The 23,818-nt window shown below is 41.4% G+C and overlaps 1 long non-coding RNA gene across 1 annotated transcript; it reads left to right on the top strand.

Annotated features, from left to right (window-relative positions):
• The first annotated feature begins 401 nt into the window (after nucleotides 1–401).
• LOC121042586 (uncharacterized) lies at nucleotides 402–1,710 on the top strand. Its single transcript, XR_005796307.1, has 2 exons — nucleotides 402–1,361; nucleotides 1,614–1,710. It is a non-coding gene; the product is annotated as an uncharacterized LOC121042586 (long non-coding RNA).
• Nucleotides 1,711–23,818: the final 22,108 nt, after the last annotated feature.

Below are 23,818 nucleotides of genomic sequence, written 5' to 3'. Positions count from 1 at the left end.
TACATTTTTTAAAAGTTATTTATTTATTAATATTTTAATTTTTAGTTTTTTTAAAAATTTATTTTAGAAAGAAAGCACACAAGTGGGGGAGAGGGGTAGAGAGATAGAATCTCAAGCGGGCACCACGTTCAGCTTGAAACCCAATGTGGGGCTCGACCCCATGACCCTGGAATCATGACCTGAGCCAAAATCAAGTGTCTGTCATTCAACTGACTGAGCCACCCAGGTACCCCAGAATCTACATTTTTTTTGTGTGGGAGAGAGGGAGGGAGAGCGTGTGTGTGGAGGGGTAGAGACAGAGGGGGGGAAGAGAGACAATCCGAAGCAGGTCCCACGCTGTGAGCATGGAGCCCGACACAGGCTCGATCTCACAAACTGTGAGATGGTGACCTGAGCCTAAATCAAGAATCAGATGTTTAACTGACTGAGCCACCCAGGCGCCCCCAGAATCTACATTTTCAAATAGATGGTGGGTAAATTTAACGTTTTTGGCTGGGAATCTCAATATGTGTATTATGTGATCAATTCAGGAGATCACATTGGATAGTTAGGTTTATTGATGCAATGAGATGGCAGAGTATTGCTAGAAGCAACTACATTTTAAAGACACATAGGTCCTGTCACACCGTCAGGGGCTGTGCTGTGCTCATTATTTGGTCAGTCTGTATCCCTGGCGGAGTTGTGAGCCCCTGGAAAAGAGGGCTATGTCGTTGATCTGAGCACTCCTAGTACCCAGCTCAGTGCTTTGAGTATTCAATGTATGTCTACTGATTTTGGTCCACCTGCATGTATTATGTGTGTAAAAGTCCTGTAGGAACAGCATGAGCCAATGCAGCCATTCAATACAATGAGTCTCCGAACTTGATTTCCAACCCAAGTTATCACTGGAATAAAATGTGGCTCACCACCAAGCACTCACCTCTGACCACGGGCTTCCCTTAGGGGATTCACCCGCACAATGGGGAAAGGTTATCTTAATCAATCGACTCTTATCCTGCCAGTTGAACGTCCTTGCACACTTTCCACCTCTCTGCATACTGTGGTTCACGTCTCTAGAATGGAGATGACTATCTACTCAAGGTTTTGATGGAGCATGAAGTGAATTAAAGACCGGAAGCACTTTGTAGTGTTGGCATTGACGAGGAACTTGACATGAGCTAGTTGCATCCCCTATGCTTCCTCCTCCCCTCCTTCCAGCTTCCGTCACTTCTGGACTGGCCTGAAGAGCCATAACTGAAGAGAGATATGAATTATTAATGCAGCTACTCCTTCATCACTTACTTAACCCCAGCTGCGAGTTCTTAGTAGACATTCCCTCTCAGCCTTTTTCCAGCTGGAGAAGCTCCACCCCTAGTTCCCAGGTAAGAAGGGACAGAGGTCATTTGCCCCAGGCCACACAGCTGGGAGGGACTGACCTAAAACAGAACCCAGGAAGTGGTTTTGCAGGGGCCCCAAAACGGATGGGTAGGTTTTCAGAAATTCTGTGAGTTAATGTTCGTTGGACAGAGCCATTAGTAAAATTACATGATAATAAGCTTAGAATTAAATAAGTCATCTTAAAAACAAAGATAAAAATACCAAAAACTCATGACTTTCTAATTTTTTTTCTACAGTATGCTGTCATCAATGCCAGGAGTCAGCAAAACACTACCCGCCGGCTAAGTCTATCCCATCACCTATTTTTGTAAATAAAATTTTATTGGAACACAACCATACCCATTTGTTTTATTTATAGCTGTTTTCTAACTAAAATGACAGAGTTGAATAGTTGCAACATAGATCATAGGGCCTGCAGAGCCTCAAGTATTTACAATCTGGCCCTGACCAATGCCTGACTTAGCTCTTGGGGTTATTTATGTGCATTTTATCTTAGGTTGGAAACGCTACACAATGGCGTGCTACTGAACAGAACTTCCCAATTCTGCATCCGGCGATATCACATTGGTAGTTTGAAAGTGGCCATGGTGGGGGTTTTCCATCATGAAAACTGGCAAACACCACAGATCAGAATTTCTTTTTTGTTTATCGTCTGCTTTGGGACAGCCAATTGTTGAGCATGAACCAGTATATCACTGAACCCTGGTGTCTCAAACGTGATTCTTCAGTAGAGTCAGGGTTCCATCAGAGAAGAATATAACTATGATTGATGATAGATAGATAGATAGATAGATAGATAGATATAATAGATGATAGATAATATAATAGATATAGTAGATAATAGGTGATAGATAGATAATAGATGATGATAGATAGACAGACAGATCATCTTTGCAAGACTGTTGTACAAATGTTTCCCATTTGATTGATTTAAACTTGGGCACCTGGAAAAACCTTCCAAACCAAGCAAGTAAATATTATTACAGGATGTAAGCTAGCCTTTTGTAACACTGTTGTCTTTCTGTTTGATACGGGAACTTCAAATTCACAGAACAGGCAGTTAGGCAGTTAGGAAGGGAAGGTGAACGTAAAGCTGAGGGGAACAAAGGCAAATTCGAACTCACAGGCACAAGCTGGAGCTTCTGAGGATGGGCTAAATCCTGGGTCAGTTCTTGTTGCCTATGACCTTGGCGTGGGTGTCCCGCAGAAGCTGGGTCCTTCATCACAGAACGGAGCACACACACCTGTCCCAGCGGTCAGAGACTCCTGCTGGTGACCGTAGCTCAGTGAATGCTATTGCTGCTGCTGATGACAATGACAGTGTCACCTCACGGCCCAATGTCTGGCTCCAGAGCCTCCTCTGTCTACAGCGGTGTCCACACTGGGGGAGGGGGGTCACGTTTAGAACACTTTCCTCCATTCCACCTTCACTCTCCCACCAGCATACAAACTCCCAGCTGGTCTTACCTATGCTACTCATAAGAATATTACTAAGGGAGGGGTGCCCGGTTGGCTCAGTCGTTGAAGTGTCTGACTTTTGATTTCAGCTCAGGTCATGACCTCATGGTTCCTGGGTTTGAGCCCTCCCCATCGAACTCTGCACTGATGGAATGGAGCCTGCTTGGGCTTCTCTATCTCCTTCTCTCTCTGCCCCTCCCTTGCTTGCACTCTTTGCGCAGTCTCATTCTCTCTCAAAATAAATAAATAAACTTTAAAAAAAGAATATTACTAAGGACACCCCACATATACCCCCTCATTGTAGAGCCCTGTGTACCTCCAGAAGCTTCATGCCCTTCTTTGCTCCAACACTGACCAATTACTTATGGTCTCTGGAAGACAGCACATCATGTCCATCCAAACGTACGTCTCATTAGAAATGTCTCTTCCTTAGAGAGATCACTCTAGACCACCGTGCTGTGCTCTCCTTTTCCTAGCCATTACTTTCACCTCCCTTGCCCTGGCTTCTTGTTTTCCGTAACACTTGTGTATTATACGTTTTTTGGCACATGTCTTCCTAATCCGTATCCCCTACTAGAAAGAGCGTCAGGTAGACCCTTTGTCATGCTCATCGCTGTATCCTTAGCACCAAGAATGGTGCGTACCTGAGGGCTTTGGCTGACTAAGTATTTGTTGAGGAAAGGAGCAAAGGATAAATGAAGGAACACGTACATCCCCCTGTGCTCTCATAGTCTAGCCTCTCTGACATGAAAGCCTTCCCCTCTCTTGTCTTCTGCGGGAATTCTGATTGGTGCCTCAAAATCTATCTCAACCACTAACTCCATTGTAATGCTTCCCTTGATTTTCAAGTTGGGGCGATGCTCTTTGCCTCTGCTGCCTTCGCGACTTGGACGTAAAATCATCACAACATGTGCAAACATCTAGAAAGTTGTCTCACATGCAGACTCTCAGTCCCCCAGGACGGAGACAGCACTTGGGTGGGGCCGGCATAGGTTTGCATAGGCATTTGTAAGGCCCTGGGTAGATGATTGTTGGACTGAACCCCCACAGGTCCTCGGAGTGCTGCACTGATGACTGACATGGTAGGGGGGGCATGTCTCAATCAGAGACTCAGACCCCCGACCCCCGCAGAGAAGGCAGAATCTGCTGTCCATATCGCTCATAGACCTTGGCCTCAGGAATATGTTGCTCTGCTGCCCAAGGATCACACAGAGCAGGTGTTAAGGATGAACTATGTTTTTGCTTGGGAAGTAAAATTCTGGGAAACTGCATGTAAAAATCAACCCAGGCACCCGGCTCATGACAGCCTGCCAATTCCGTCTGCTAGCCTCCTGCGTGCATCCATTCTGGGTTTTGAAAAAGTCAGAGGAGGCCTGGAGGTTCCAGAAGAATTCACAGTGCAAAGCAATTTGTGGGCCAGAAACGTCTTCTCTCTCTCCGAATTAGACCATTCTTCTTACTTTTCTTTTTATGTCATATGTAAAGAGTGGATTGAATAACTGGGGCAAATGAATGTGGATGCACAAAGCCCCAGCTGACCCTGGGCAGACATGTTAGTGGTGAAGTTGACTAAAGAGGAAGGGGGCTCGGGATGTGGGGAGAATAAATGGATTAAAGTTGAACCCTTCGCATTCAAGGTTGGTTCCGACCAGAGACACAAAAAAACCGGGTATGTGTTCACACCTCAACTCTTGGGACAGGGCTTGGCTTATTGTTTTTGAGATTGCTCTAACACTTTTGTGTGGCTTCTAAGGGAATATATGATCACACACATACACACACACACACACACACACACACATACACACACCCTTCCCACCCTCTGTCCTTATCCTCTGTCAATTTCTTTGATCTTTGCCTTCCCTAAAATTGGTGAATTGGTGTACATAGTCTTACAGAGGAGACTAAAGCCTGGCCACGTTGGACATTTTCTTGCAAAAAAATAAGTCACTAGGCTATAATCCAAAAAATGCCACCTTTCAGCTAGGAATCACTAGAAGCAAGCTGCCACCACTCACTATCTAATTAGGAAAAGTAAATCCGACAAGACGTTTGAGGCCAATTTCCCGAAGCGGTGACTATCAAGAGGGTGGTGGGCTCCTATAAAAGACAAGTCCTCACTCGAATACAAAAGGCGGAAGAAAAGCATTTCATGGAGACAGAATAGGGGAAAAGTCCCATTTTTCTCTTGCTTTCTGTTCCCTGTGAGAATCAGAGTGTGCACAAAACCTTGCAAACAATGGGCCCAGCTGCATGGGGCAATAAGGCAATTTATTAGGGAGATGACATTTTTAATGAGAAACACTTGCTGGGAGAGAACAAAAGGGCTTGTTTGGTCAGAAAGATGCTCTTGAATCTCTTCTGAAGTGCATGAAAAAGTAATTTCATTTACGCGTCATACCCCGAGCAGTGGAATTTCCTCAGGCTCCAGATGTCGGGCACAGATGCTGAACAAATGGAACAAATGTCCTGAGAGTTAAAAAAAAAAAAAAAAAAAAAAAGAGCTCAAGGGAACTTTATGAGCTTTGTGGCCAAGAAAATCATTAGTAAATAATGAGCTTAAGAAAGAAAGGCCAAGGTTGGCAATATGTTGCCAGATATACAAAATTATTCATAATCATCTGAAATCGAAGAGATCAGTTTTCAACTTAGACAAATAGAAATTAGAGATGTAGCTGCTGTAGCTGGGACTTCCTCGCTGGCTTTCTGAAAATGATTTGGCGGATATTGTTTTGGCTGGATTCCCAAAATGATTAAAAGTGGTTTGAGATTTATAGTTTGAGATTTGAAAATTTAAAACACAAAGATTATCACCTTATAGACATAATTCAGATGCTTCCAGAAAGGGCAATGCCACCATTTCAGCTGGGATCCCTCTCTGAGGAGTGCTCACACACACAGCAGAGGCAGATGCATCCGTTGATAGCTTTCTAGAACAAGGAGAAGATGGATCAAGGTACCTCTGTGAGTCAACCACAGGGCTCAGCAAACATGAGGCGTTCCATGGAGAGTGTCAGGAACTCTATATGGGATTTCCTGAGCCAGCTTCTCCCTCGACAGCTCTGGTGGGAGCCCGCATAAGTGGGTTTGGGAGATCATGACTCATATAGGGTGTTTTAGGTTTTTAGACTGGACCAACTGTGTTTGAAAATTCAGAACAAAATGAGCCTCTGATTCAAGCATCAAGAGATGTTCACACAACACACGTCATGGTCTTACAGGAGTTAACGAAGATACAGATGATGGGACCGTAGAAATTAGGAAAGTAAAAAAAAAAACAGCCAAAAGATGGAAAAGATTGTTATTACTACCTGTGGGCTAAAAGGACCAGATGGCCTCTACACGTCTCTCCAACTCCCTGTATAGCAGAACTCCAAGCCCCTTGATATTTCAGTACGACGGCCATCTTGTTATCATAGCCACAGCCATACTTTTATCAGCACTTACCAGGCACTAGTAACCATCTATAGCTATGCATACTCCTTAACTGTCACCAGTCCTCACAAGAGCAAATACCATCATCCACCCTCGTATTTTAGGGATGATGCACCGAGTTCAGAAAGGTTAGGTAAATTGTCCCCAGTCCCACAGCCAGTGATAACCTCAGCAGGTGATAATCTGCTCATGCATACATTCACACCTGCAGCATTGGGGCCAACCAAAGGGGAGATCTGTAAACTGCGGGGAGGGGCAGCCCCCCCCCCCCAGACCAGTATTTAAGAGATCGGGCCAGGGTGTTGCACCATAGAGCAATTTTCTTTGGCTCTGGGAAATGGTTTTTAAATAAACCCCTCCAAAGCGATAAATCATCCTCTATCGCTTATGCAGATGGGTGATAAGCAAAGTCAGTGAAGTAATGCCTGTACGTATATTAACCTAGGGGTTGAAATGTGTGTGGGGATCTTTAATCTGTCAATGAGATTGAGTAGGGATGCTGCACGCCAAGGCCAAAGCTCTTTATTATCCTATATCAGGACATCACTGTTGTCTGTGTGCTGACATTACCTGGCATTGGCTCAGTAATGAGGCAGAAAATGACAAGGATCAAGTGCAATTAACACACTCCCCGCAGATGTTTATTGCTTCTGCCTTGAAGACAGCATCTGAGGGGTTCCCAGCAGCCGTTTCCTTTTACAAGCAAAAAGGCAGCCTTTTCAGGGCAGAAATCAGGTTGGCCAGAAGCCAACAAGGGTGAGAGTGCTTTCAAGGACAAAGGACAATCAGGCTTTTTTAATCCTAAAATGACTGAATTCTGATGAGAGTTTTTGAATACAGGAAATTGGCCAAGGAATACAGTTTCATTGGTCGCCATCTACCTGGTGCTTGCGAATGAATATAGAGCATGACTTTAACAGAACCAAAATTCAGAAAGACCCCTTCAAACTAAAAACTGAGCCTTAATAATAGTGGCTACTAGCGACGGAAGGCATTTTATGCTGTGTTATCCATGCTACGTATCTTCCCTTGTATTCTTCTTGATAGCCCTAAAAAGTAGTTACCATTATTTTTTCCTTTGGATGTATTAAGAGATTGGGGCTCAGACCCCTCAGAACGGACAATGTGTTCAGGGTTACACAGCGTGTCGGGCAAGATCGGGTGCATTCAGGGTGATATGGCCGTAGATGTCAGAAATGGAATCAGGAGATATACCCAGGTCTGTCTTAATTCCAAACTAGTAGTCTTAACCACTTTATAATAAATTAAGATTCTTCACTCATTTCAGGGGTTGAGCAAGATGACCAAAGAGAACAACTTTAGAGCAGAGGCTAAGACTACAAGTTTGGGGATGAAAACAGAGATGTTTTCAGAAGGTGATGTCAAATTTTGGATAAAGTAGCACTAAAACACTCCAACAGCTCAAGCTGGAAACGGGGAGAAATTTGGGCTAGTTTATGATTCTGAAAGGCAAGAGGTGACCACAGCCTTCAGAAGAAATTGTACCTGGATGTAGAGAGCAATCAGCATCTTTCTTCATACCTTTCTTTCCTTTGTCACCTGGTCTTATCTCTGCCTCTCTCTGCGTATCTGCTCCCTTCTCACTCCCTTTCCAGACCAGATGCCCCCCACCCCCTCATGGCTGCCCAACACCCACAGCGTCCCCCTTCTCGGTTCAAACACATCCAGAATGACAAGAATCTCAGCTTTGCAATTAGAATCTCCCAGCAGAGAGTTTTATCTGATCAGAGTGATTCAGGTTGGGAATCTCCCCAACTTCATCCAAATCCTGGCCAAGGTCCCGTCTCCCAACACGGGGGACACATGGCAGAGAGAAGCCATCTCTCACACTTGTGGACCCTTTCCTCTGATTTTTGAACGAATCTGTTGGTTCATCTGAGCAGAAATCCCTAATAGTTAAGAGTTTGGGATTCAGAGTCAGATTGAATATAATGGATGAATGAATATAATGGATGGCTCTTACTACTCAGCCACATACCGGCTCTGCAATTCTGCAGATCATTGACCCAGGCCAAATCTCAGTTTATTCCTCTCAAAATGGAAACCAATCGTCATAAGAACCTCAAAGTACTGTGATGATCCAATGAACTCTAACTTCAGCACAGGGCCACCAGGTGCTGGCTATTATTATCTTAAAAGTTAGAAGAGTAAACTCATTGCTAACACGAACAAGGCAGGGGATATTATACCCATTTCAGATGTAGAAACTGAGGGTTCAGGGAGTTTCAGTAATTACCCACTTTTTGTATGAAATGTAAATAATCAGACTAGGACAAGATCCCAGAGTGTTTCCCTATGCCATGCCCCTCCATGTAGGAAACCCCAGCAGAGAGAAATCCCCTCTATAGAGGTAGAGGCCAATGGCAAGTGGGGGCTGGGGGTAGGCTGGAAGCCAAATCAGCTCACACTATTCCAAGATTCTCTCACAGGTGAAGACTTCTGGATGTCTCCTCTTCTTTCCTCCATTTTGGGTGTCAACATGGGCCCCAGGCCATAGGTTATTGGGACAAAAGCTCCAATAGGTTAGGGGACAAATCTTGTCAGCGATATACCAATAAAAAAAAAAGAATTGCAAAGAATACATTTTTTCATGTAGGGATCAATCAATATTTGTGCTACATCTTTTCTGCTTCATCTTTACTTTGTCCTAAAGTAAACTGATAAGGTGGGCTCAATAGAATTGAACAAATATTAAGAAATGAGAGAATGAGGGTTTTTAATTCTTCAAACATTCTGTCAGGGACTTCTAAACCTGTGATGGAAAGAGTCAGACAATTAAATTTTTTTTTAATGTTTATTTATTTTTGACAGAGAGAGACAGAGCATGAGCGGGGAAGGGGCAGAGAGCGAGGGAGACTCAGAATCCAAAACAGGCTCCAGGCTCTGAGCTGTCAGCACAGAGCCCGATGCGGGGCTCGAACTCACAGACCACGAGATCATGACCTGAGCCGAAGGCGGACGCTCAACGGACTGAGCCACCCAGGCGCCCCAAGAGTCAGACAATTTAAATGGAGTAGTCCTGTGCCAAGGATACACACACCTGTCCCCTTTCCAAGATTCTCCCGTTCATTCAGTGAAAGCTGCTCTTGGGACCCACATGCTGTGGAGGAGAGCAGGGTGAAGTAGGAGAGGGAGGAAAGAAAGGGGAAATCAGTTAGGTAGATACTCGCCCCATCCTTGCAGTTCAGCACCAACCCAACAGGAAAGTAAATTGTGTTTGCTATTTATGCAAAAGGTTATGTCCTGATTTATCAGACCCGAGAGTCAGAAACTGTGTGGCATCATAACTGAATATGTGGCCATGAGACGTTACGCGTTCTATACCCAAGATCAGTGGTAAAATTCAAGAAGTTAGGACACTTGAGGATTTGAGGCAACCTCCCTTTTGGGTTGAAGGAATAATCCAAATGTCAGTGTAGCAAGGATTGTGCAAAGTCAGGCTGAATGCATTGAGTGCCAATAGTCAAATGGGTCCAAATTGGTGGGTGGGGCAGAGCAGTAGGAAGCTTCCAGCCTGGGCAGTGATCCCTCCATCAGGCAGTGCCTGTACAGTAATAACAGTGAGAGGTGGCCAGACTTCTTCAGGACTAACTAGGGAACTGGGACTAGAGCCATAGGGGAAGACGTTTGTAGGACAACGAGAGATGCTGAGAAAGACAGGAAACTTAGGGCTAAAAGGTAATATGCGCAACAAGGAGAGTTAAGGGGGCACAAGGCAAAATACACTTAGAAAAGGATGCACTTGTATACCTTGCAAATTCAAAATTTTACTGAATCTTGGTGTGGTGGTCTTGGGGGGGGTGGTCGTTGGGATATTCTGGTTCGCTGTCTGGGTAGGTGGTAGGGAGAGCACTCCTCTGTCCCCTTGGAAGCTAGGTATAGCTGCACGATTTGCCCTGGCTAACGATAGGGCTCAGCGATGTGCATCACCTAGGAACAAGCCTTACAAGCCACATTCCGCATTCACCGTCGTGGATGACAGATGCGTGTGTCGCCGTGGAGCGCACATCAGCCTGTGATATAAGGCAAATGTGATATAAGGGAAATGTTCGAGTCCAGCGACCACATCTGTATTCCTCGATTATGCTGCCTCTTCCCTCCTCCTGTCTTCTGTCTGCCTCTTTGTTCCTAGTCATATTTGGACTGTGGCTTCAGGGTGGCTTTCTTCCACTGCCCAGTCCATACAGCTCTCTCAAGATGTTCTCCTACATGGAGATTCTCCACTAAAATAAAAACAAAACAGGGGCGCCTGAGTGGCTCTGCCAGTTAAGTGTCCGACTTCGGCTCAGGTCACGATCGCACCACCTGTGAGATCGAGCCCGCCTTGGGCTCTGTGCTGACAGCTCAGAGCCTGGAGCCTGATTCGGATTCTGTGTCTCCCTCTCTCTCTCTGCCCCTCCCCCACTCGTCTTTTTTTTTCTCTCTCTCTCTCTCTCAAAAATAAATATTTAAAAAATTAAAGAAAAAACAAAACAAACACACACAAAACACCCGGGAGGTGCTTTCTTAACTCCAGACGGATGAGCTTAGAGAGTCACCCGGAAGAGAACAGGTCTCCCCCAAATCAGATCCGATGGCTGCCTGCTTACAGAATTGGACTTGGAATTCAAACACTGGTTCAGGGGCAACTCGTAATGTTCAGGACAGGAACCATGGGTTATTTGGAATTGCTGTCTTTGGAATCAGAAAATACGGCTCTGATGTAGAGATGTTTCTTTGAGGAAGTCGCATGAGCTAAAGGATTTAAAACTACTTTTGTGAGGATTCTCAGAAACCCCTAGGAAATAGTTGCAAGGGAAAGAAGGGAGACTGAGCAGGTTAAGGGCTCATCCGCATCCCCAGCTGTCCCCACTCCTCTGCCTTTATTGTCTTTATATGGTGCACTTCTCAGGAAGATATTCATTAAGAGGAATTTATTTTCCTCTCATATTACATGGTTCAGTTATCTTTTTTTTTTAATTTTTTTAACGTTTATTTATTATTGAGAGACAGAGAGAGACAGAGCACGGGTGGGGGAGGGGCAGAGAGAGACACACACACCGAATCCGAAGCAGGCTCCAGGCTCTGAGCTGTCAGCACAGAGCCTGACACGGGGCTGGAACTCCCAAACTGGGAGATCATGATCTGAGCCGAAGTCGGACGCTTAACCGACTGAGCCATCCGGGCACCCTGATGATTCAATTATCTTAGGATCACCTGCGAGAAGCTTTTCTCTGACCCTGAGCCCTCACCTCTCTACCCCTTCTCTGGGTAGATAGAAATACAGGGTTTTGGGAATTAGATCTATCTGGGTTTGAATCCCAATCTTTGGTTAAATCACTAAATGTGACTCAGGATATGAAATGAAGAACGTATTTTCTTAACAGTATTTTTTTTGTGTGATTTAACTTTACGTGGTATATAAGCTTGGTGCTCAGCAAATATTACTTTACTTTTGTGTCTTTTCTCATAATCCAATCTTATTTTCCACTCTGACTGGTTTCAGAGGGTTTTAGACCTGTCTTTCCCTCTTCCAAATAAGTAAGACTAAAGTATTAATTTTTCATAACTGAGATGATCGTAAATGCACTTTTTAAAATATAAGGTCTTGAATGATTTAGGAACGTCTTGGTCTTTGGCGTAGGAATTAAGTATATACACTCCCCAAATTTCAACATCTCAGGCAATCTCATCATCCCACAAGGAAGACTTTGCCACAATAACTATTGTTTTTGGGGAGACAGTAGTGTCGTTGTAGAAAACCTTTCAGGAGGAATTTCCATAGGAATCTGTCATATCCCACATGATATTAGGGATGGATAGTTTGGTAAAAGAAAAAATGTGAGGGGCGCCTGGGTGGCGCAGTCGGTTAAGCGTCCGACTTCAGCCAGGTCACGATCTCGCGGTCCGTAAGTTCGAGCCCCACGTCGGGCTCTGGGCTGATGGCTCAGAGCCTGGAGCCTGTTTCCGATTCTGTGTCTCCCTCTCTCTCTGCCCCTCCCCCGTTCATGCTCTGTCTCTCCCTGTCCCAAAAATAAATAAACGTTGAAAAAAAAAAAATGAACTTCATACAGCTCTATAAGCTGTGGAAAACTGACGGTATTGCAAACAACTCTTGAAAATCAATTGTGTGTAATGGAATGCAACCGATGATTACCCCGTGGATAGACTGGTTTCACATCAATTTGTAAATTCACTTCAGAACTCTCAATTCCCTATCTATGCCTCTGCGCTTTGAAATCCCCTTTAGACCAATTGTAACATTTTACTTGTCTTTGACACAAGTTCATTTTATATCTGTGTAAGAGGCATGGTTATACTCTCTCTTAAAAATTATCCTTTAATAGTTTTAAAGACCGTTTACTCTTCTGGCTTTGGGGAAAATGGAGAAAAGGAGAGAAAGCATTTTTTAAAATAAGGCTCTTAACTCTAAAGAGACATCACAGACTGCCCTTTCCATTTCTTCACCTCGCCAAAGAATAGAAAAGATACACCTTGGGGGAAATCTCAAGTAGGATCATGCGGTTTATAATGAAGGTGCCTGAGATCAAGAAAAGGAAGAGATTAGTTTATGAAGTCTTGGGGAGAATCATGAATTAAAAATGTTTTAGCTTTATGCATCTTTAAAGCATAAGTATAGAGGATTTACTCTGTCAGTGAAGTATTTGTTCCTTCTTTTGGTCCAGACTCTAGATTATTTTCTTATAGAATCTCACTGGACCATAATTTTAGAAATGTATTAGTGGGGGACATCTGGTTTAGCAGAGCTGGATGGTCCAATATGATTTCCTCAAATGAGGCAAGCAGCCAGCCTTGCTGTGGATCTTTCCATTATCCATAGTGTCTCTGTTGCTCAATAATATGCAGCTGACGGAATTGTTTGGGAGAAAGGAGACCCCGGGGAGTACAAAAGGAAAGCCAGCGTTGTAAATTAAGAGACATCCGTGGTCTTTCCAGCCAATCAGAGTAAGATAAACAGGGTCATGATGGGAACACAAAAATCTGTCTGGAAAATCCAGTATATTCCCAGAAATGTCATTTTCTTCCAACACATTGATAGATGAACTAATTCTCCAGTATAGTAACTGACACGCAGATATAGAACTTCAGAAAATTAATTTGTTAAGGCTTAAAGGAGATAGAAATTTCTAAGCAATCACATATTTGTAAATGGAAAATGATACTGGAATATAGAAAAGGAACAAAGAAATAGGATGAAACAATTTTAGAGAAAGAAATTGTGAGCAGAGAAAAATTTTTTACATATTGAAAACAAATTTTCAGTCACAATTTCTTTATGAAAGTCTCTTCTTTATGAGCAAGTGCTTTCATTGTTTAAAAAAATGTATTTTGGGGGCACCTGGGTGGCTCAGTCAGTCGAGCGACCGACTTCGGCTAAGGTCATGATCTCCCGGTTTCTGAGTTCGAGCCCCGCGTCAGGCTCTGTGGTGACAGCTCGGAGCCTGGATCCTGCTTCGGATTCTGTGTCTCCCTCGCTCTCTGCCCCTCCCCCACTCATGCTCCGTCTCTCTCTGTCTCAGAAATAAATAAACATTAAAAAATGTATATATATATATACACACATACATATATATGTGTGTGTGTGTGTATATATATATATATATATATTTTTTTTTTTTTTTTGTAAGACCAGAGAAAGGACAGTTGTATTCTAAATGTGATATTAGTAACTGGAGTCCCAGGTTTAATTATTATCTTTTCAATTTTGTATTTCCTTCAATGATATAGAAGGTTAAGCTATCTTTAAAATAATTGATCACTAGTGGCCAATGAAAACACACACAGTATTGCTAGAGACATACTTAATAAATACAACTTGTTGACTTTGGAGATAAATATATAGTTGTGAAAGCATCACTACAATCTATGCCATAAACATATTAATCACCTCCAATCCCTATTATTATTATTATTATATGTGTGTGTGATAAGAACTTTTAAAATAAAATCAACGCTTTTGGCAAATTTTAAACTTTATGTTACAGTGTTAATTACTATAGAAAATTAGATCTACAAGACTTGTGCATTTTCTATAACTGAAACTTTGTACCTTTGGCTTCTCCTTCACTTCCCCCGAGCCCCCCGATTCCCAAACCTCTAGCAACCATCATTCTACTCTCTGCCTCTATTAATCTGACAATTTCAGGTTCCTCATATAAGTGACATTGTGTAGTATTTTTCCCTTGGTGTCTGACTTATTCCACGTAGTATAATGCCTTCCAGGTACATCTATGTTGTTGCAAATTTCAGGACTTCCGTCTTTTTAAAGGCTGAATAAAATTCCCTTATATGTATATACCATATTTTGTTTATCCATTCATCCTTCTGTGTCCTGCCTAATGTGACTAATGCTGCAGTGAACGCGGAAATGCGAGTGTCTCTTCCAAATCCTGATTTTAATTCCTTTGGATATACCTTCAGAGGTGGGTTTGATGGGGGCGCCCGGGTCGCTCAGTCAGTTGTGCATCCGACTTTGGCTCAGGTCATGATCTCATGGTTCATAGGTTCGAGCCCCATGTCTGGCTCTGTGCTGACAGCTCTGAGCCCGGAGCCTGCTTCGGATTCCGTGTCTGCCTCTCTCTCTGCCCCTCCCCCGCTCACCTTCTTTCTCTCTCTTTCAAAAATAAATTTTAAAAAACACTAAAAAATAAAAAGAAGTGGGTTTGACGGATCACAGGGTAGTTCTACTTTTAGAAGGAAATGTTTGTTTGAAGAAACTCCATATTATTTTCGATAGGGGCTGTACCAATTCACCCACCAATGGTGTAGGAAAGTTCCTTTTTTTTCCCCACCTCCTTGCCAACACTTCTTCTTATGATTATTTTAGATAATAGCCCTTAACAGGTTTGAGGTAATATCTCATTGTCATTTTGATTTGCGATGTTGAGCCTTTTCTCTTATATCTTTTGACTGGTTGTATGTTTTTTTGTTTTGTTTTTTTTCTTTTTGAGAAATGTCTATCCAAGTCCTCAGCCCATTTTATTGGGATTATTGTTTTTGTTTTGTTTTGTTTTGTTTTTGCCCTTGAGCGGTAGGAGTTCCTGATACATGTTGGAGATTACCCCTTATCACATTTATGGTTTGTAAATATTGCCTCCCATTTGATAGGTTGCCTTTTTGTTTCCTTGATGGTTACCGTGCAAAAGCTATTTTAGTTTGATGTAATCCCGATTGTTGGTTTGCTTTTGTGGTCTGTGCTTTTGGTTTCATAGTCAAGAAATCACTGCCAAGGCCAATGTCAAGAAGATTTTTCGCTGTGTTTTTCGAGGGGCTTTATGGTTAAAGGTCTTATGTTTAAATCTCGAATCCATTTTTGAGTTGATTTTGAGGCATGGTGTAAGATCAGTGTGCCTATCCTTTCGTATGTGGGTATCCAGTCTTCTTTGTTCCATTTACAGAAGAGACTGTATTTTCCCTGTGGTATGTTCTTGGCACTTTTGTTAAAGATCAGTTGGCTCCATGCACATGGGTTTATTTCTGGGTTCTCTAGTCTCGTTCCATCTATTCTTTTTATGTTAATGTAAATGGGATTGTTTTCTTGATTTCCTTTTGGATAGTTGGTTATTAGTGTATAGAAATGTCACCCATTTCTGTGTGTTGATTTGTCTCCTATAACATTATGGACTTTGCTTATTATTTCTTTTAAAAATTAAATTTTTATTTATTTTTGAGGGAGAGAGAGAGAGCAAGAGCAGGGAAGCAGCAGAGAGAGAGGGAGACACAGAATAGGAAGCAGGCTCCAGGCTCTGAGCTGTCAACACAGAGCCGAATATGGGACTCGAAATCACGGACTGAAAGATCATGACCTAAGCCAAAGTTTGATGCTTAACCAACTGAGCCACCCAGACACCTCTTACCCTTTCAAAAAAAATCAAAACAAAAACCTCTTGACCCCACTTCTCCCTTCCGTGTTCCCCTCTATAATAATACTTAAAATTTTATCTGTACTAGTCATTTCTAATCCTATCGTCTCTTGAACCCACTGCATTCAGGGTTTTGTCGCCAAAGCTCCACTGAAAATGCTCTTGTCAAGGCCATTAGCCAACATGGGTTGGTCACTTCCCAGTCCTATCTTACCTGGTCATTGGCATATTTGTCAATATCCATCATTCTCTGCTCCTTGTAGCCCTTGTTTGTTTGTTTCCTACTGCTTTTCCTTCTGTCTCACTCTCTGCTACCCCTCAGTCACCTTTCCTTTCTCTTTTTGTCTTGCTGACCTTAGATCTGTAGAACATTGTGGGACGTGAACTTTTGGCTTCATCTCTTCTTTATCTGCAACAATTTCCTGAGTGAACTCGTTTCATTTCATTACTTCAGACTTCATGAAGGTGCCGCTGTGGCTCAGTTTCTGGTAAAGCCCTCTTTCTGGCTTCCAGATGGCCACCTTCTCACTATGTCCTCACGTAGACTCTTCTTGGTGTGTGCCCATGGAGAGAACTCTCTCTCACTTGCTGCCTCTTCGTAAAGGGCCACCAATCCTATTGGATTAGGACCCCATCCTTATGACCTCACTTAACTTAATTATCTCATAAAAGCCCGATCTCCACAATTGTCATATTGGAAGTTTGGGTTTCAACATATGACACATTCAACACATTTTGGTCCATAGGAGGGGCATCCTATCCCAGACTTTCCCTACTTCCTGAAATCCAGCCAACAGCTGGCTTCCCCACCGTCCACTCTTTTCCCAGGGACTGGAGGAACAAATATTTGCATGCTGAGACTCAGCAATGGAAACAGAGTTAGCCTTTCAGAGTTGGAGGACTAGGAAGAAAATGGTGGGGGTTGCCAGAGTCAGGACCTGTAGGTGTACCTTCTGCCTCACCTTCAGATTTCTGACTTCTGGTCTTCCACTCCAGCCGGGACTCTGGAGGTCAGATGCTAGACCTAGGGAGCTCAAAAGCTCTGAGAGGAGAAGAGTGGCTTGGAGCTGCTCAATAACCTTCCAGTCCACAGCTGGGACCATCATCTTTCTAGCTGACACACACACACACAATTCCAACCATAACAAATGCCCTTTCAGTTAAAAGTAATAAATCTTCTTTTGTTTAAGAAATAGTCCTTTGGGATTTCTGCTTTTGCTCTCAGCAAACTCATATGAGGAAAATTGAATCCACATGGCCTGGAGAGCAGGAGATAGGCTAAGTAATTAGACGGGAACTGATTGCCTAGCTGCCAGGCTAATGATAGGAAAGGAGATTGGGGCTTTGTTCTAGAAACTCTTTGGTTGGTCTGGTCCATTGAAGACACCGAGGTTGTCTGCCCTTCTCTTTCTGTGCTTGTTTCTTGCCACACTCATTTCCCAGGGCCACCTGTCCTGCGATTAATTAGCCTGGGGTCTCATTCTTGGTTGGCAAATATCTCATTCCAAGTGTTTGCTACTCAAGGTTTAATATAAGCTTGTCCTTCACAAAATATGGAGATAAGACTCTATTGAAATGAATTTCTAATAGTAAGTAAATAGAAAAAAATATATATTTGAGTGTAAGTAAATATATATGACTATGCAGGGGTGCCTGGGTGGCTCAGTCCATTAAGCATCCAACTTTGGCTCAGGTCATGATCTTCTGGTTTGTGGGTTCAGTCCCTGCGTTGGGCTTTGCAGAGCCTGGAGCCTGCTTCAGATTCTGTGTCTCCCTCTCTCTGCCCCTCGCCTGCTTGTGTTCTCTCTCTCTCTCTCTGTCTCTCTCTCAAAAATAAATAAACATTTCTTTAAAAAAAATTAAATACAAATATGCATTTTTTTAAACCAGAGACTACATTTTCCATAAATCATACATTATGCCTATTTTATTTTTCTCACTTACAAACTTGACCTGCATTTGGATCATCATCAAATATTAAACCCAATTCTCTCTCTTCCAGCAGCATATCAAAATGGTTAAGTGTAAGATATCTACAGTTACAGGAGGTCATAGCCTCTACTGTTTTCTAATCGTTGGACAATTTACTTAACATCGCTAAGTGTAGGTTTCCTGGTCTATAAAATAGACACCACCACAATATCTACCAATTAAACGTCCTCCAAGACCTTCATGTAAATCATACGCAGCAAGTTATCATCATGTGGCTACTTAGTAAATGCTCAATAAATGTTACTATGATTTTTACATCTCTGTGAATTCATTTCAAGGCTATAAAACAGGGATGGTGTTTATACTCACAGAGCAGGTTTCTGTATGATTACATGAGTGCATGCACGTATACAACTACCTAAAATATTTTCTTATTTATAGTCTATATTCCATAGGAACTAGATGTTATTCTTTTCCTACCTCACCTTGTGCTTAGCCAACCAATTCATTAATTTTTTTTTTAACATTTCCTGTTTCTCTTACAAAATCATAAAAGGAAACTGTTTTCTCTAGTAGAAGAGCCACTCTGGTTTCTGTTCCCAGATCGCTCCAAGACAGTGAATAACAAATCTAAGTGTTGCCAACTAATGATAGGAACGAACACTTCTCGGGCTGGGCATAATTTAAGAGAACGGCCCTCCTCTCCCCCAACTTCTACCCCCAAATGCTTAAATTTCTCCCAAACGGATTATACCAAAATTAAAATGAATTTCTGTGGCTGGAGGACACAATTCCCTCAAGGTAATAGAAAAGACGATTTTAGGAATTATTAAGGGCAGAGAATCTACTTTATATATGCATATAGATTAATATATATATATGAAATATATACATATTTCAAACAGTAAAAGTGGTTTCGTGAAAAGAGTTTTAGAGTGCCTCAAGGACAAGAATCAAATTTGTTTAATCTTTGCAATTTAGCTGGCTTTGTATTACTAATTTTTGGATACTGTGACCAATTGGTTTTAAATTCATGAAGCTAAGGCAGGCAAATTGGTTATTGTTTCTACTGGAAGGCAAATATGGCAGGATTGACGAGATATGACAGATGGATTCTATTAAATCTACAAGTCTAAGTGAAACTGGCTAGTTACAATGGAAAACCTTATTAACTTGAACCATAAATGATATTTTTATCAACCACGGATGAAAAGGAATTTAGAATGCAAATTGTCTTAAAGGACTAAAATCTAAAGGGTCATGGACTGGTGCATTTAAAACATCGATTTCTAGACATGTCTCCCGCAGACACACTACAATCTTTTAATCATCTTGGTTGTCTCTGTTTTCATAATCCCTTGCCTTGATTGGCAGAGTTAGGGAAGGGTGGCAGCTAGTCTGTCATACGCTCCATAAAGTCAAGACCAGGGCCACATTTCACCAAAACCATGGGCAATTCTTCAAGGGTCCTTACAAAATAGAGCCAAGTAGACAACTACGGTCAGTAAGGATAATTGAATGGATCACTCGATCAAAGAGGTGGGCCAGAAGAGGTGTCAATAATTAATCCTAAAATACAGAGCCAGAGGTCACGTATTTAGGGAGCTGAAAAAACAGAGAGCTACATTTCAGGCAGGAAGGCTGGGATGGATGAAATATGAGATGTATCGCCTGTGGCTGACTTCTTGTGTTGTACATGACTCTTACGTGCTTAATGAACCAGAGCTGAGCTCTGAGACCAGCTTACAAATATAACCTTCTCAATGATGGACACAGTGTATCCGTGTTCTAACCAGGAACTGTTATGACCACATCTCTCGATTAGGTTCAGTTCTATTGCAAATATTAAGGATTGGCCATAGACACAAAAAGGAAGAAAAAATATAAAATTATATATATATACACACATATATTTATAGTTATTTATATATAGTTATATATCTACATATATATACACATATATATACATATACATATATATACATATACGTATATATACATATACATATACATATATACAGTTAATTATGTCTCCTGCCATCTTTATTTTGGAAATCATTCCTTTCACAAACTACCCAAACTTAGACACTGTGATTTGTTCATCTATGGGTGTCACAGTTCTAAACAGTATCTAAACCGAATTTATTTAATGGATGCAGAAGAGTTCTAAACGGTAGCAATGAGTTATCAGTGCCAATGAACACGCCATTATTTGTATTGTGCAAGTTATTATTATTTCATTGTAGGTAGGAAGTGTATACTTGGAGCTTTGCATAAAACACACTGTGTATGCTAAATCAACATGTATAAAATACATACAGATCAAATTTTGTAAAGGAGTTTTCTCAAAATATTGTTATGCTTGTCTAATATAAGACTATTTCTGCTTCCCATTATAGTCAATCCATAAACCTGTGCGTGGGGGACAAAGAGTAAGTGACTTCTGACAGGCCAAAGACTTTTGTGGTCTTTGTTAGCTTGGCCTGGAGAGGGTTTTTTTTTAACTTGACATGAGAAAGTATTCATGAAAACAACAGTAATATGAGTCCATGACTGAGTGAGATTCCTATGTATAGGAAAGAGACATAGTAAGAAAGTGACATGTTAACTCAGGAAACTGAGTTAGTTGATTATATTCATATGGGTCAGGGTAAGAACTAAATTTATTTGAAAAAAAATTTAACATTTTACTGATAGTCAAGAAACTAAACATTTAGCCTTAACTTTTCACTGTGATTTATAAAATTCTTTTCGTTACGTGCAAATATCCTTTTAGCTTAAAACTATTTTTCTCTCCATTTCTTCACAGAGACCTGGATTCTTCATGAACCCTTGGGATCACTACTCTTTGGGTAAGATCAATCGGGGAGGGAGAAGAAGTGTGGACACTTTCTCCACACTTTTTTTTTTTTCAACGTTTATTTATTTTTGGGACAGAGAGAGACAGAGCATGAACGGGGGAGGGGCAGAGAGAGAGGGAGACACAGAATCGGAAACAGGCTCCAGGCTCCCAGCCATCAGCCCAGAGCCTGACGCGGGGCTCGAACTCACGGACCGCGAGATCCTGACCTGGCTGAAGTTGGATGCTTAACCAACTGCGCCACCCAGGCGCCCCTCTCCACACTTTTTAACACCATTTCCAGACCCCTGAACTCTTTTCTCTTCCTCCTGATCCGTATTTAAGGCTCATTAGTATCTCATTATCTACTTTTACAAAATGAATTAAAGCAACTGATTCTTCATGCTGCCTTCTCCTATTTCTCCAGGTCTCTGGATTCAACACCCACATTTGCAAACTCCTGGGATTCTTTGACTTCATTATTCCTTCCTTCTCCCCCATGAATTTTGTTTCCCACCCATTTTCAACATTTAGCCTATACTCTGGATATACGGGTCTCTTTGCCATCCTGAAGGCATCCAAGCTTCCCTCTTCTTACAATTTAATTTTTTTTGTACACACCTCTAAACCTGTGTTAAGAATCTCTATGTAATTTGGAAACTAATGAGCCAAAATAAATCCTCCCCAAAAGAGTTACCAGATCATTTGTACAGTCTATCCATGAGAAAGCAATAAAGTCTCTCATCTAAAGACTAAGCTGTAAACTGCTTCTTGGATACAATAGTTTTGTTTTGTTTTCTTTTGTTTTTGTTTTTGTTTTGCTGGTGTTTAAGGCTGTAAACTTCAAGTTGAGTTCAGCCTGCCTTGAATGTCTCCATCTCTGACTGGACAAGCCCATCTGTCCATCTTGTCCTGCCTTTTTAAATTCTTTTTTTATTTTTTTTTATGTGCTTAATAATGAATTATCCAAAAAAAAAAAAAATAACGAATCATCCATGAATAATTCTCATTCAACGATCATTACCTTTTTATTGCACCCTCTTCCCAGGCTCTCAAAACCCGGTATTTGCTATCATCAGTAATTCTGTAACGATGTATATAATACATTTTCAACTCTTCTCGGAGGAAATGCCATAGCACACAGCTCAAGCACACGGCACCATTTAGCACAGACCATCTCCAGAGTTGAACTCTATTTACAAAACTGTCATCTTTAGGCTTAAGTGTAAATAAAGCTACAGGAAATTTTTGGAAAAGCTTTTTTTTCCCCAATTACCTAAAGTTTATTAGGTTATCACAATAATGGACCTAAGTAATAACAGTGCTTATATAAGGATCCCTTTACTTCAGAAGAACTCAGAGTTGTCAAATAAGTTATAGTACTACTTGTTACAGAGCAGGTAATGCATCCATATGTTGAAAATATCAGAACAAATGAATTAAAGTGATACTCACAAGCTTGGAGAGAAGGTGGCAAATAAAGCCTGCTCTTTCTGTTTTTTATGAAGATATTATTTCAAAATAGTTGAAAGCTAACAGTATTATATATAGTTTACTTTGGCTTCAACTTGCAATCACACTCATGAATATCAGCCTCCCCACAAGTCCCCAAAGAGCCACATCTTTACCAATTTGGTCAACAAAATAATACCACTTATCTTCTATCTCTTTTTTGTTGTTGTTGTTCTTAGAATTATTTAAATCAGCAACAAAAGACAATCATCGTAAATCATTTGCGAACATCCTTCCAGAATTCTTTTTGCTTACGTACATACATGGACATACAGAAAAATGATTTTACATAGATGGGAGTATTTCACATGCAGTATTTTATGCCATCTGTTGCCTCTTTTTTTTTTTTTTAACTTTTTAATTTATCTAACCTGAAAAAAAAGAAACAGTTCACCCATTTCTTCCACATCCTCCTCCACCTCTGCCAACCACCAACCTGTCCTCTGTATCTATGAGCTTCTGTTTGTTGTCGTTTTTTTAGATTTCACATATAAGAGAGAAATATAATATTTGTCTTTCTCTGTTTAACTTATTTCAGTTAGCATAATGCCCTTGAGTTCCATCCGTGTTGTTGCAGATGGTAATATTTCATTATTTTTACGGCCGAATAATATGCCATGATATGTATATATATATATATATATATATATATATATATATATCAATGTTTATTTTTGTGAGAGTCAGAGACACGATGCGAGTGGGTGAGGGGCAGAGAAAGAGGGAGACACAGAATCCAAAGCAGGCTCCAGGCTCCGAGCTGTTAGCACAGAGCCCAACACAGGGCTCGAACTCACGAGCTGTGAGATCATGACCTGAGCTGAAGTTGGATGCTCAACCGACTGAGCCACTCAGGTGCCCCATATTATATATTTTTATATATAACATATTATATATGTTATATATAATAAACATAATGATTTTATAAAATTATATATATATATATTTTCTTTATACATTCACTCACAGAGATGGACTCTGTGTGTGTGGGTCTTTGGTCTGTGGTAAATGATCACCGGGGGGGGAGGGGTGCCTAGATCTTTTTGAGTTGGTGTTTTTGTTTTCTTCAGATAAATACTCAAAACTGGAATTATTGGACCATATAGTGTTTCTATTTTTAATTTTTTGAGGAGACTCCATATTGTTTTCCATAGTGGTTGCACCAATTTGCATTCCCAGCAGCAGAGCACAAGGGTTCCCTTTTCTCACATCTACCCCAGCACTTGTTATTTCTTTTCTTTTAATAAAAGTCATTCTAACACGTATGAGATGATATCTCATTGTGGGTTTGATTCGCGTTTCCCTGATGATTAGTGATGTTGAGCATCTTTTCATGTAACTGTTGGCCATCTATACGTGGCCTTTGGAAAAATGTGCATTC

This window comes from Herpailurus yagouaroundi, unplaced genomic scaffold (genome assembly GCF_014898765.1).
Source record: "Herpailurus yagouaroundi ecotype Mexico unplaced genomic scaffold, PumYag 185, whole genome shotgun sequence".
Classification (NCBI taxonomy): domain Eukaryota; kingdom Metazoa; phylum Chordata; class Mammalia; order Carnivora; family Felidae; genus Herpailurus; species Herpailurus yagouaroundi.
This window is presented reverse-complemented; position numbering and strand designations above follow the sequence as displayed.